At 46.5% G+C, this 15,275-nt stretch overlaps 1 long non-coding RNA gene across 6 annotated transcripts in view; it reads left to right on the top strand.

Moving 5' to 3' along the window:
• LOC112923577 (uncharacterized) overlaps nucleotides 1–14,703 on the top strand; it is a 49,886-nt gene extending 35,183 nt beyond the window's left edge. For 3 of the 6 annotated variants that reach the window (XR_011996302.1, XR_011996301.1, XR_011996297.1), the window contains one exon: nucleotides 8,305–11,271. This is a non-coding gene — a long non-coding RNA (uncharacterized lncRNA). Of the gene's footprint in view, nucleotides 1–8,304; nucleotides 11,585–13,384 lie in introns of those variants that run through there. The other 3 variants (XR_011996299.1, XR_011996300.1, XR_011996298.1) reach the window with 3 other exon arrangements.
• Nucleotides 14,704–15,275: the final 572 nt, after the last annotated feature.

The following is a 15,275-nucleotide window of genomic DNA, read 5'->3' as shown; positions in this document are numbered from 1 at the left end:
TCCCTTTGTGTTGTAGTCTGTATTCTGCATAGCACATCTCTGGAGGTTAAAAAATATCATGATCTAGGGCAGCCCGGGTGGCTCAGTGGTTTAGCACTGCCTTTGGCCCGGGGCCTGATCCTGGGGACCTGGGATTGAGTCCCATGTTGAACTCCCTGCATGGAGCCTGCTTCTCTCTCTGCCGTTGTTTCTGCCTCTCTTTCTCTCTGTCTCATGAATAAATAAATAAAATCTTAAAAAAAAAATCATGATCTAAAGTCTCATCCTAAAAGTAAGAATAACAGTAATGACTGCAGTAGACTTTCTGGTCACTATTCAAAGACTCATCCAGCACACTTCTGCAAACAAAGCCAAGGGAGCCTCTCTTGAGCCTCTCAATCTCAGGAGATTGACCATCAGAGGCTCTGTGCTAGGATGGGCTGTCTGCCTTTGCTGAGTGTCATTCAGACCCCAGGCCACACCTCATGTTGGGTCTCATTTGTCCCTTTGCCTTGGTTTCTTGGCTTCTGCACAAACACGGTTGGGTTTGAAAGCCTGCAGGATTCTCTCCCCTTAGGACAAGCGCCCAGAGGATTTCCTATAATACTTCTTGCAAAAACTAAATTAGACTTAAAAGCAAAGTTGCTTTTTTCAAAAATGAAAGACTGAAATCCAAATGGCTTACAGCAGGGAAACATATATGAGCTGTGGAGAAAGTTATGTAACAGCCAGTGAATGATAGTGGACGGGAGTCCATAGATTTGCCGTGAAAGTCAACAAGTTTGTGTCTTGAATCATATCTAACACACTGGATTAGATGGTTTGGAACAGGAAGTCCTCCAGTTCCACACAACAGGAGCTGGCAAACAGCTTTCCCTGCTTTCTGCTTTGGGCTGTGACTGCCAGGTATGCCCAGGAGGGAACCCAGAGTGGCCCGTCTCCGCCGTCGTTACATTAACTGGCACCTCCAGCTTGTCATGCAGCTGTTGTTTCTCTTCTTATGGTGGGAAGAATCCCCACCCATCTCTTAGCCAGTCTGCTCCTTACCCACCTTCATCTTCAGAGTTGGCTGGCGTCTCCTGCGGCATAACGTGTAGCAAGTGTGTCATGAATATTTGTTGGAGTGTGAACACAGGGAAATAAGTTGCAGGGACAGCTTGTTATCTGTGAGCTGGTGACAGCCCTGACACAGAAGATGAAGGTAGGCACTGTCTCGAGTCCCGAGGGGACACTGGGCGGCTCACAGGCCTGTCCCCAATTCTGCACAGTCTGTTGGTTTTGTTCTGTTTGGATAATTAGATAGTGTCCATGAAACCCATGCATATCTAAAATTAGAAGGGCAGGAGTTTGGCCCTTCGAAAACATATCTCAAAGCTCAACCATTGATAGTGTTCAATAAAAATGTTTTATTAGGGACCACTTCTCTTAAAATGCAAAATAAAATGGCTTCCAAAAAATACCAAGAATGGCGGTGTGGATGAACTTCTGCAGTATGGGTCTGGTAATTGTCTTACAAGTAATTCAGGCATCTGGTAAAGGCCTCGTTTGTACTTGCAGACTTGAGAGGCCTCTGTAGGGGAGGCCGTTGGACAGTGTAAGGGTGTTTTCTTAAAGATGGGAGCACCCCTTCACCAAACACTGGAGTAGAAGGAAACCATTGTCGTCTCTTGAGAATCAGAATTGCTCAGAGGGCTCATTGTAGCAGCCTGAGTGTCTCTGCCTCTTGGAAGACCCTTAGGGGAGGAGTATGTAACTCATAGTAGGTCCCCTCTTCTAAATGGAGGCAGGAAATGGTAGAAATAATTACATTTGGGGCCCTAACACCTTTGAAGTTCGACCTCCCAGTGGGTGTTTCTGCTAAGGCCCACACACTTCTGTCCAAACAGGTTTTAAATGTTTAGAGGGAAGAAGGTACCAGCTCCATTAGAAGGAAGTTTCTGGAAGGGACAAATGACTGATAGCCCCCTCCTGCCCTGGTAAATCCCTCCTCTGGTTCTCCTCATGCAGGCCTGCCTTCCCCGGCCATGACCTGGGTCACTGTTCTATATGGGCGACACCTGGACCCCTCCAGCCTATCAACACATTCATATTCTCTCCCACAACGCATTTCTCCTCACACCATCACTCAGAAGACTCGTCCACGCCGTGTTTGACACACACTAGGGCACGTTATATTTTCAGAATATTGAATGGATACAAGTTTTGTAAATATTTGTTTTGTAAGGAAAAATACTTTTTCCTCGAAAAGTAGGTGTTGGTAAGGAAAGGAGGGGCGTTATGAGCTGTGGCCCCCTCCAATTTTTGACACTCCTCATGGAGAGGTGAGGTTGGCATCCCCTCTCCTTGAGTTTGGGCTTTGTTACTTCTTGACCAATAAAATGGAGTGGATGTGGAAGGTGCAGCCCCTGCACCCAGGCCTTCACCTGGCCGCTTCCATGTCCTGTGTGTTGGTCACTCACTCTCAGAGCCGGACCACGTGGCGAGAAAGCATGGGCCACACGGAGGCAGTGCTTCACCTTCCCAGCGGTGGTCCCACCCACGGCAGCTCAGCTGCCAGACTCGTGAGGAGGGCTGACTACAAGTGATCCTGGCCCCACTCAGAGGATCTTTCCAGTGGATGCCCAGTCATGACGGACAGACAGACAGACCCTCCTCTGTGCCCTGCCAGAGTTTCTGTCCCATGGACTTTGTCAGTATAATGAAATGGTCCTTTTACCATTCATTGCTTGTGAAGCCCTAAACGACTGGAATCACATGTTTAATGCTGGCAGATGTCACTTCCTCCACTGGCCTGTGGCCTCCCGAACACTTCACATCTTTGGTCCTATCTTGTCTCACTGACCCAAGTGACTGCAGGGGTGTGTGGGTCAGAGTATAGGCAGGGCCTGGACCAGAACTTTCCGTGGGGATGGGAACGCCTCAACCTCTCCTGTCCAATAGCACTGTCCAGCATGTGAGATGTGGCTGCTGTAATTGAGAAGCTGAATTTCAAGTTAATTTTAATTTAAAATGTAAAAGCCACACAGAGTTAGTAGTCATCCTATACAGCAGCAGTACGGGTCTAGATGTCAAGTGGTAAGTCCTTACAGCAAGGATCATACCTGCCTAATTAATGCTGCTTTATAGTATTAACAATTTTGATTTATTTATTCATGAGACACAGAGAGAGAGGCAGAGACGTAGGCAGAGTGAGAAGCAGTCTCCCCGTGAGAAGTCTGATTCGAGACTTGATCCCAGGACCCTGGGATCACGATCTGAGCCAAGGGCAGATGCTTAGCTGACTGAGCACCCAGGGGCCCCACATTTTTCATTCTTTATATAAAGTAGGCTCCACACCCAACGCTGGTCTTGAACTCATGGCCCTGAGATCAAGTGTTGCAGGTGCTGCCTACTGAAGCCAGGTGCTTCCAGCTTTACCTTTTTTTTTTTTTTTTTAAATATATATATCAAGCTTGCATTGCTCCTAGACTTAAAAACCAGCACTAATGGGCAGCCTGGGTGGCTTGGCAGTTTAGCCACTACCCCATGTGTTAGTCTCCATCCCTGAGGCACACACTCTCACTGCTGATGCTCATCTCTGTATAAAATGAGCTGCTAAACTGTTAGGTTCTGGTTTATTGATCTTGAACCTTCTCTGAGGATTTCCTGCGATGATAAGTGGTTAGCAAGAATTAGGAGCAGAAATGGGAAGATAGTATCCGATCTTTTCAGCTTCACCAAGCATGACCCCATCACCCACTGTGTTCGATTGTCATCACCACACATTTGGTGGCTTAAAACAACCCACATTCACGATCTGTTCTGTGGGTCGGCAGTCCAACAGGAGGCCAAGTGGGCTGTGGTCAGGATATCCACAGGGCCATGTCCTTTCTGGGGGTCTGGGGGAGGGGAGCCTCGGCCAGCTTCCCAGCCACCAGAATTGCCCAGCCTGTGGCCCTTCCTCCATCCTCAGAGCCCAGGATGGGGCATCCCTCCGACTGCTCTGTGGGTACATCCCCTCTGGACTTTAAACCCGGTGGAGAAAGGCTCTTTAATTGTGAAGGCCTTTGATTAGATTGGCCCACCCACATAATCAGGGTGTCTCTCTGCCTCAGGATCTTTATCTCAACCACATCCTGCAAAGTCACTTTAGCTGTATTGGGCTTCTGTTTCTTCACAGGTCCTGGGGAATAGGACGTGGGCATCTCTGAGGCTGTTTCACTTCTCTGTTTGCAGGGTCGACATGATGAGTAGCTTTCTAAGACGCTGTGCTGGTGGGTTTATGAAGTCACCGCACCATTCCCTTAAGGCTGGGGCACAGGGCTGGGTGTGGATGTGGCTGCGCGGCACCCAGTTGGGCGTCTGCAGGTCCCGCATGGAGGCTGGTGTGTCCATGGTGCCAGATGAGCAGGAAACCTCCTGCCTTGGTGGTTCCTCAATGATGTCACACACTGATGGCTTATTCATCGTGTGAGCCGAGGATCTCTTCCTGAGCGTGGAGAGCCCAGATGGAAGGCACCCCCTGGATTTAGGGACTATTCCTGACCGTGTGGAGATGAACATTCCAGGCTTGCTCTGAGGTGCCCTTGCTTCTGTGCTGCAGGAGTCTGTGAGCTGGTTCTTCTGACTGGTCCCATGTGGGCTCTGATGTGCTCACGTCTGCTCGGCATCCTCACCGTCCACACCTGGGTATCTGCCTTCTCGTACCCAGTTCTGTCCGACCTCTGGGGATCCGAGTCTGCCCTGAGTCGTTCTCTAGTGATTGGTGCCCCCAACCCAGCTGCTGCTACCTGAATATTGCAGGTTGGGCTGCACTTGCCTTGCGGGCCCCTGTGACATCGTGTTAGTTCCTGGATACTAACCATGAGTGTGTACACCCAGGTTGTCGCTCTGCCTCTTTCTGGAGACTGTCTTCTCTGAGACCAGATGCTGCCCTGCTACCTGCTGTTGACAATCCACCAAGCCCGTCCTATTTTAGCTGATGGTCCGGTTAGGTCCTGGGCCTCCCAAACTAGTCAACCTGCAGCTGCACAAAGCCTGGGCCTCAAGGTCACAGTGATAGAAATGAAGGTTTACAATCAAAACAGGTGCAGCCCTGAGTGCGAACAGAGCGTGACTCAAGGGTATGGAAGCAAGTATAAATTTTCTATATTGGTGAATCATTTGTGGGTTCTTCATAAGGACAGAACAAATAGAACAGTGTCAAAAGGAGTGTGAACCTTCTAGAAGGCTGATTTCATGTGCCTCCAACAGTTTTATTATTTTGAGGTCAATGTAGTTTCTTTCCCTCTCGGTGTTGGAGGCCCCTGGTCTCCCCTCCCTCCCACCCCATAACCATTCCCTGCACTTTGCTTACAGCTTCTGCACCTAGAGTGGATTTTGTTGTTCTTGTTTTGTTGTTTGTTTTGTTTTTTATATTTTATTTTTAAATATTTTATTTATTTATCTTTGAGAGAGTGAGAGCAAGCATGAGCAGGGGCAGAGGCAGAGGGAGAGGGAGAAGCAGACTCCCCACTGAGCAGAGAGCCTGACCCGGGGCTCCATCCCAGGACTCCGGGATTATGACCTGAGCTCAAGGCAGATGCTTCACCAACTGAGCCACCCAAGCACCCTTGTTTTGTTTTTTGTTTTTTGTTTTTTGTTTGTTTGTTTGTTTCTGGAGCAGGTTTTGAACGGCATTACTCAGAAAGTGTCACAAGCATCCATGTGTCTGACGTAGAAACTTATTTTCAGCCTGGACTCCCATCCACACCTTCATTTTTCTGCCAAAGGAAGTGGAGTGTCAAGCTCCTGCCATGGCACCAGCGAGGGCCAAGCACGGAATCACAGGGCTGAACACGATTGTCGTTACCACAGAATTCTCCAGAGACACTCAGGTCAGGGGAGACAGAAGCTGTAACTGGCTGGCAGCATTTTGTATGGTGGGTGTGAAGGGAGGGCCCATTCCATTCTGGAGCTCAGCTGGAATTGGAGTTGGCATTGGACAAAACGGTGAAAAAGAGCGTTCCCCCTGCTTTGGAAGATTCTCTCTCCCTCTCCCTCCAGCCCCCCCCCCCCAAATAAATCAATCCTTATAATAATAGATAAAAGTTCATTTATTTATTTATTTTTAGTAATCTCTACCCAGATGTGGGGCTTGAGCTCACCACACCAGCAGTCAACAGTCCATGAACAGAGCCAATCAGGTGCCCACACGGCCTTGATGTTAGCTCCTGGCCCTTCCATGGAGTAGTTTTGTATCCTCATGAGTATTTCCCCCTTCTACCTCAGTCTCTATTTGTAAAAACATAGGTGTCATAACCGCATGTCTCATAGGATTGTTACAAGAATCGTGTTGTGATGTTATTAAAAGCTTAGTTCAAGGGATGCCTGGGTGGCTCAGTGGTTGAGCATCTGTCTTTGGCTAAGGTGGTGATCCCAAGGTCCTGGGATTGAGTCCTACATCAGGCTCCCCAGGGGGAGCCTGCTTCTTCCTCTGCTTGTGTCTCTGCCTCTCCTTTCTGTGTCTCATGAATAAATAAATAAAATCTTAAAAACAAAGTAAAAAGCTTAGCTCAATGCTTCACACATGAGCACCTTCTTCTCATCTGTGTTGTTTGTGAACGCAGGACAGCAAGCCTCTCTTGGCCCACGGGCCCCGTGCTTCGGGGTCACCTGTGAGACCTGGAGGCACATCGATGCCTTGCCAGGTCCACGTGGACAAATAATCGAATCCTGATTGTGAGGATGACCACTCAATGTAAAACTGCAACTCATGTCAGAGCTGCAGGCAGACTGCCTCTATTCTCACTCAAGTGAAAAACCCATCAAAACACAGAAGCGAAGGACCTGATTCTTGAATGTTCTATTTTTGCATTTTTTCCCTTCTTTCTTTTTTTAGGAATGATTTCAAACCTACAGAAGAGTCACAGGAATAGTGCACAGAGGAGGTGCCCGGCCAGGTCAGTCAGTGGAATGCGTGGCTCTTGATCTCAGGATCGTGTGTTCAAGCCCCACGCTGGGTGTAGAGACTACTCAACAAAATAAAAGCTTAAAAAAAAAAAAAAAAGGAATAGTGCTCAGAACCTGCATATTTCTTGGCCCTACTTTTCAACATTTTGCACATTTGCTTTATTACTCATTACCTTTCCCTCTCTATATTCACATTTCCCCCCTAAACTATTTGTGTCCCCTTACTTCAAAATACTGTACCAATGATCTCCTAAGAACAAGGATGTTCTCTTATAATAATAGGTCAGTTACAAAATCCGGGAAATTTAGTCGTGACACAGTATTCTTCTCTCATATATAGTCACTTATTCAAAATCTGTCGCTTCCCTGGACCCTGTCCTTGCAATGGCTCTTCAGGGACCTTGAATCTGGAACAATTTCCTTGCCTTTGCTGACCTCTCATGACCTTTTTTTTTTTTTTTTTTTAAGAGCATAGGTCAGGGGTGCCTCAGGAGCTCAGTAGATTCAACATCTGCCTTTGGCTCAGGTCATAATCTTGGGGTCCTGGGATCGAGTCCCGCATTGGGCTCCTTGCTCAGCGAGGAGTCTGCTTCTCTCTCTGCCTCTGTCCCTCCCCCTGTTTGTACTTTCTCTCTTCTCTCTCTCAAATAAGTAAGATCTTTAAAAAGAGAGAGTAAAATAAATAAATAAATAAAAATAAAAAGAGAGTATAAGTCAGTAGATTTATAGACTGTCATTTGGTTTGGGTTTGGTTTGTTTCCTCAGGAGTAGATTCACAGTATGCATTTTTGGGGACAAGAACACAGGAACTGTGGTGCACCTTACTCATGCATCCTAGTGAGAAATGCAGACCATCCTCTTGCCCCACAATTGCTGACATTGGCCATTTTCCAGTGTTCTCATCATTGACAAGCACAATGAGAAAGCGTGGGGAGAAAGACCAACCACTGTGCTGGAACTCAGTTAAGACTTTTACATAGATGAATGCCATACATTTCCCAAAGTTTTTTGTGTTTCTGTTCTCAAGTTTTGCACATGCACACGTCTTCTAATTTTTAATGAGTTTGGAAAAATCAGGCAGTTGTAGTGGTGTCACAAGATGGATTTAGGGAAAGGGATTTAGAACATTTCTTGACTGGGCCCACACAGATCCAGGCCAGGGGAAGGTGGGCCAATGACCAGATGAGGGCCTGCTTTGAGTGCACAGGGATTAAGGCCAAGGGGGTGGCTGAGGGGCCATCTGGTCTTAGGACATGTCAGAGCCATAGATGGACCTAACGACTTCCCATCTCATGCGACTGGTCCCTGCCCTTCTGTTCCATTCTTCTGGCTTTTATACAAGTCTGGATCGGTGTTTGTTAGGCTCTTTCTCTGACCCATTTACTTCCATGGCAGATAGAAGAGGAGTGCTCAGCGGGTGGTCACGAAGCAGAGGCCAGCAGAGGGAGTCACACAGGAACCAAAGGAGGTAGATGTCCGCAGCCACATGTCCTCTCCAGAGAGACATTCCTCACCCCCCTGGGATGTGCAGGTCACGCCCGGGTCCATCCCTGGGGCTCTTCTTTGAGGCAGCCAGGTCCCGCTATATGAAGCACCAATAACAACAGTAGCAAAAATGGACCTGAAAGTAAATGATTCGCATCAGCCAAACTCACCAACAGACAACTGAGGGTTGGCTGAATGATGGGATGAACAGGACATTAAAAAAATACACTGAGACATAATGTGTGTTTATCTTGGTGAATCAAGCACTCCTTTGTTTTTTTGTATTGTTTAATGATAAAGCACATTGCTGCATCCCCAGAGAGAAATTAGGGGTGGGCTGGGGCACAGAGATGGTCCTCCAGCCTTGGAGCGCTGGTGATGCACTAGTGAGGCATCACCAGAGGAAAGATGCCATGGTGAGGCATTCTCACCATGACCAAAGATGGTCAAGAGGATCTTCTGTTGATCGGGACTGAGAGAAGGTAACACCTGGAACCTTGGCAAAGACAGAGAGGAAGTCATAGGATTGGCAGGAAATAGTGACGATGGACCAGGAGCCAGTGGAGATGCTTCTGTGTGCCCTCAAAGCCGGTTGATGACAAGTGGTGGTCATCATAAGTCCTGGTGTGCCTGGTGCACCTGATCTCTGGGACCGAGGCTGTACTTCCCCTCGGGACCAGCAGGTGGCTTTAACCCCTGGCGGCAGCCTGGCACAAACTAGCCAGGGACCAGGCCAGCTGGCCTCCCTATGCCGGGGATGTGACATCAGTAATCCTACCTCGGCAGTGCTGACCTGCTACTGTGGCCCATCCACCCCTCCTCGCTCTGTTGTGGAGCCTGCCAGGCTGATGGGTGGATTCTGAACCTGGGAGCAACCATTCACCCAGACACTAACGCACACCTCTCAACACCTGCTTTTGATCCTCCAAATTCAGATTACTTGTGATAATGTCTCCACATAGCCTTCCTGTAATGGTAACAAGTGTGTTTCTGCTTTTAATCCAGTGTTATTTCACCTGTTAGAATCAGCATAGTCTCCATCCAAATATTTAGAAAGCAAAATAAAGTTTCAACCTATTTCTCATGTTTCCATTATTACAAATAGCACTGACATGAATATGGGCGTTTTGACACCAAAGTAGAAAGATCAAAGAATGATTTTACATTCTCATTATATGTTTCCAGGTAACATTTTTTCCCTAGCCACTTTTTCTAAAGGCTCTAACTCCCAGTAGAGAATCAATTGCTGGTGCTAGAATCTTGAGAAGTTGAAAATGTACCCTGCCCTCCGCTGGTCAGGTGCCACTGTCTCTTCTCTGTTTGGGGCTGGCATGGGAACCTGCTTCTCTTGAAACAGCAGATAGGATGGGAACCTGAGTCTTTCCGCAGATGAGCATCGATGTTGTTTGGGGCAAAGTGCTCAGACGCCATCTGAACGAGTAGAATCATGTCATCAACCCCAGTTATATCCATTTTCACCTCTGATGGTGTACTGTTTTCTGATGTTGTCCGAGCCTAAATATCTTCCATCAGTGATGGGCTCAGTCATCACCTGCAATGGGACTCACCTGTGTTTATAGGTCTGAAGACCATCCAGCAGCTATGACTGCTCATCAAGGGAAAAATCACCACCAACTTTATTCGTTTTTAGTATTTTGTTGGATGAGTTATGTTTTTCTCACTTATATTCCCAATTTTTAATATTTACGCAAACATTTTAAGTTGTGGGGTGCCTGGAAGGCACAGCTGGTTAGGTGTCCGTCTCTTGGTTTCCACTCAGGTGGTGATCTCAGGGTCATGAGATGGAATCCTGAGTCCAGCTCCCTGCTGAGCGGGGAGCCTGCTTCTCCTCTCCCTCTGCTCTTCCCACTCATGCTCAATCTCTCTCTCTCTCTTTCTCTCTCTCTCTCTCTCAAATAAATACATTAATTAAAAAATTTTTAAGTTGCATTTTTCTTGTGAAGAAGCTATTTTGAAATTAAATCATTGCTTTTAAGGAGGTTAGTAAAATCTGAAAAGCTCAACAGAGTACAAGTAAAAAGTGTCCACCTCCAACAAACCTCTCAATCTCCTTTCCCAGAAACAACCAGTTGTTTTTTTTATTATCCCCCCAGTTCTGTTTGTTGTATAAACAATGTGTATATATTTTTATATTTACATATTCATGCTTGTTTTAAAGCACTGAGGTTAGCTACAGCCATACCATGTTGGTGCCTTGACTGTTTGCACATTGCAATGTAGGAGCTGTCTCCTTGTGCTAACAGGTTCATAGCATTTCATGCATGGATCTGCCACCGTTGGGCTGCCTTGGGGAGGCCTTCTGGTTATTTCCAAACACCTGTTGCTACTAGTAGCAGTGCAGTGAAATCCTGGTTTCTCATCCACCGTAGGTGTGTGTGGAACACATACATATTTAGAAGAGGAATTACTGGGTCAGAGTATCTGAATTTGAAATTTGGTAGCTATTTTTGTGATCTTCTCCACAGTTTTTAATTTGCATGTTTAACATTATGAGTGAGGTCAAACTTTTTTTTTCTGTTTTGTTTTTTTAAAGTAAGCTCTTACGCCCAACGTGGGGTTTGAACTCATGACTCTGAGATCAAGAGTCCCATGTTCCACCAACAAAGCCAATCAGATGCCCCTTGTGATAAATTGCAAAGCTGTTTGTATTTTCTTTTCTGAGAATTATCTTGTCCTATGTGTTTTATTGGGTTTAAACAATTGATGTATAGGATTCTTTATATAATAAAGAAACTAGCTCTTCGTCATGGGCATTATAAGAAGTAATTTCTTCGATTTTCCGCTTGCCTTTTGTCTTTGTTATATTTTCCTGCAGAATTTTTAAAGATGTAAAATTAAATATGTGGTTAAAATACATATCTGTGTATCTTATGTGTGTCAGGAGTGTGTGTTATGATCGAAATCTGACACCACAAGTGTTTCCTCACCTTCCTCAGTCCCTCCCTCTTCCAGCAGAGAACCCCATTCCTTGAAACACTGGGGAGCCTACTCACGCTGCCACCCTACCACACAAAATCGTTTTGTCACAATATCACCAGTGCAACTTCTGAAAAATCAACCTACTGGGTAAGCTTCAATACTTTTTTCTAGTTCTTCTTGTCATTTGACTATGTCCTACTAATTGCTGTGTAATTTATTTGAATAAATTCCTTTTCTGTGTTGTATGGAATCAATTTTTTAAAAATAATTTCATTCATAAATCTTTTTAATAAAAATGCCATCCGGACTTTATGTCATATGTAGGGTAGCTTCTCCCACTAAGACTATGTAGAACTTTCTCCATGTTTCTTTAAGTGCCTTTAATTTTTTATGTCCAAACGATGCAAGAAATACAGAATGCAATTGGCTAACACACAGTGTATTAGAACAGTTTCTAACAGCTACAGAGGAAATACCAACAAGGCGGACCTACTGTCTTGGCAGAACCAGGCTGGTGACAGCAACAGAGCAGGTGAATGTGGAAAAGATCAGAGGGTGAGGCCAGTGCTTGGGATGCGAGGGCATGACGCTCCTGTGGCCGAGTGGCCACTGCTACTCTGAAGAGCTACACGCGCAGGGTTCCATTGGAGCCCAGACTCCAGGTGACCAGGCCACTGCAGGTGACCTGAATGGCGTCATAAGGGAATAATGACGTGAAGCTGGTTTCAGACTCTCCAAATCTTTGCTCTCACCAAGGACTTGCTTACACAAAGGTGGTGTTGTCTCTTGTCGTGAACCAGATATGGGCTCATAAACAATTTGTTCTGCTATGTGATTATTGTCAGAACGGAAGATTTAGTATTCAAACCCTCATCTCTGACATTTTAATTTTTGTGGATATTTAAAAAAATGGAATTGCTGTGACAGCCATATGGCAGGCAGGTCAGTGATTACCTAGGGGAGTGTATGTATTGGTAGGATTTTTGTTCAGGTATAACACACTACAGAACTGTGCAGATCGTGAGTGTCCCCCTGATGTGGCCACCATCAGAGAGAGCGCATTACCTGTCCTTGGAGACTCCCTCCCACCCTCTCTATCCTCCCTGTCCTCATGAAGGTGCTCCCTCCCCGACTCCTGCCCCATGGTCAGCATGCTCCCGGTTGCCTGCTGCAAATATCCTCTAAATGCAGTGGTCTCTGTGCTGTGTCTGGAGGCTTTGGTCCAACACCACACGTGGCCCTCGCCGAGGCTGGGTATGCTCTTCTGCTCTTCTTTCCTATTACACTGTTGCTGGATATTTGGGTCCTTCCTGATTCCTTGTTACGAATAGATGCATTCAGTGCATCTATCTGTATGAATTAGAAGACAAAATTCACACCTGCAGGCACAACCTCTTTGGAAACATGGCAAACTGTCACAGTTTCTAAGGGGGTTGTATGCACAGCTGTGATTTTTCCACCTAATTCTTACTGACAGGCACACTTACAACTATGCTACTCCAAACAACAGGTTCTGCAGGAAACTTTTTTCCTTGGATGTTCTAGGTCAAAACCATTTTGTCACTGTGGTTTAGACCTCGGGGCCTTTTTTACTTTCTGTGAAGTTGGGTTATAGTCCCTGGAGGAGGCTCCCAGACTCATTCCTGGCAGCTGTAATGGAATTCTGGCCTGGCTTATTTATTTTTTTTTTAAAATATTTTATTTATTTATTTATTCATGAGAAACACAGAGAGATAGAGAGAGGCAGAGACCTAGGCAGAGGGAGAAGCAGGCTCCATGCAGGGAGCCCGACGTGGGACTCAGATCACGCCCTGAGCCAAAGGCAGATGCTCAACCACTGAGTCACACAGGCCTCCCAGTCCTGGTTTAATATTAGATCTCATCTCCACCCCACACCCCCAGGCCACAGGGATTTGCATTTTGTGTTTACAGCGTCAGTAAAGGTCTATATAGCAATCCCAATCAACCTGTTCATAAACAAAAAGTCATGAATGATTTTCTTTTTTCTTTCTTTTCTTTTTTTTTTTCATGAATGATTTTCAACTGAAAGGATATTTGTGATGAGAAGCCACCACAGCAAGCAGAGGGGAGGCCCAGCTGTGGAGAGAAAGAACACCAATCTTCTTCTTCCATCCTGGAACAGTCATGGTCATGAAAAGGAGCTCAGCACTGCCTCTCAACTCCAGGCTGGGCAGGGCCTTGGAGGTGGCCTGTGGGTCTCAGCTCCCTGCCATTTGCACACAAACCTTATTTTCAACTTAACTTTTAGTGTTTTTCTGATGAGTGTGGTAGACATGGAGCTGGGTCCATGGCCACTGGCTCGTAAGTCAGACCGAGTATGTATGTATGTATGTATGTATGTATTTATTTATTTAAGATTTTATTTATTTATTCATGAGAGACATTGAGAGAGAGAGAGAGAGAGAGAGAGAGACAGGCAGAGGGAGAAGCAGGCTCCATGCAGGGAGTCCGACGTGGGACTTGATCCTCGGTCTCCAGGATCACACCCTGGGCTGAAGGTGGCGTTAAACCGCTGAGCCACCCAGGGATCCCCTAGACCAAGCATTTTTTGTTAAGGTTTTTAAATTTTATTTTTAAGCAATCTCTGCACCCAACCTGGGGGTTGAACCCATAGCCCTGAGATCAGGAGTCACATGCTCCACCTGCTGAGCCAGCCAGGCACCCCCAGACCAAGCATTTTTATCATACAGGGCTCTACATTTAGTGTGCATAAAATTTATTTTATTTTTTTAAAGATTTATTTATTTATTATTTATTTTAGAGAGAAAGAATGAGCATGATGGGGGAGGGGCAGAGGCAGAGGGAGAAGTAGACTCCCTGCTGAGCAGGGAGGTCAATGTGGGGCTCAACCCCAGGGACCCCAGGATTGTGACCTGAACCAAAACCAAGAGTCAGATGCTCAACCAACTGAGCCAGGCAGGTACCCCTAAAATATATTTTATTTATGTGAATGATACATTTCACCTGGTCCTTAGAGTGTTTTACTGATACTGACAACTGGTATCTGTTAAAAACAAGGTTCTAGATAACCATTCTGATTTGTGTAATTACAAGAAAGACTACAAAGCAGCATTCTCATGTGCTCACCTCACAAAAATAGATTTGTTTTTTCATGCCTAATATTGGAGCTAAGTAACTGGGTGACTGTCCAGGGACTTCTCCCCTGAGTGGCGGAGATGCCTTCCTCTGACCAGCCAGAACTACATGCAGACTCAAATATCAGCTCCGGAGAGAGGTCGTTCATCTACTCAACAAAATACTTAGAATGTATTGCGGCCAATGTATCATGCTTCCAGGCTGAGAGGGAACTAAAGATGAATTAAAAATAAAACTTTTATCAAACATGAATCTTCGTATGTGGGGAGGTGTTAAGCCAAGTGCAGAGAAGACTGTAAGTCTCCAGTGACGAGTGTCTGGGGTGGTGGTGGGTGGGTCAGGTGTGTGGGTCCTCGTGGGGGGCTTCTCGTTGCTCCAAGGGCTTGGAAAGGATTTGTGGAGGAAATGGTGCCTGCGCTGGCCGGGGAAGGATGGGGGAGCTCGGACATGTGGGATTGATGGGCAGGGGCTCCTGGCATGTTCCTGGTGCCAGAGGGAGCGGGAAGGGTCTTTCAGCCTGAATTGAAAATGGAAAGTCTTCTGTGGGCATCAAAACGTTCAGAGAGGGTAGGCAAGTGGATGCTCACTGGTAGGATCCAGTGAGGGGTGGGGTGGGTGGCAGGGCAGGGTGTGTGTGTGTCTTGAAAGGTGATGAGGTCCCACCAGTCCTGGATGTGACCACCTGTTGGACTAGAGAGCTGTTGGGGCTTTTGTGTCTGCTCTCCTCTGCTGCCCTTTGGGGCTGTCAGCGTCTCCAAGGGACTGGGTTTGAGGGAAAAATGCTGCCTGACTGCTCGAGGGAGGGGACATGTGAGCCAGGGTCT

The sequence above is a fragment of the Vulpes vulpes genome, chromosome 13 (assembly GCF_048418805.1).
Source record: "Vulpes vulpes isolate BD-2025 chromosome 13, VulVul3, whole genome shotgun sequence".
NCBI lineage: Eukaryota > Metazoa > Chordata > Mammalia > Carnivora > Canidae > Vulpes > Vulpes vulpes.
Note: the sequence above shows the minus strand (reverse complement) of the source record. Positions and strands in the feature narration are given on the sequence as shown.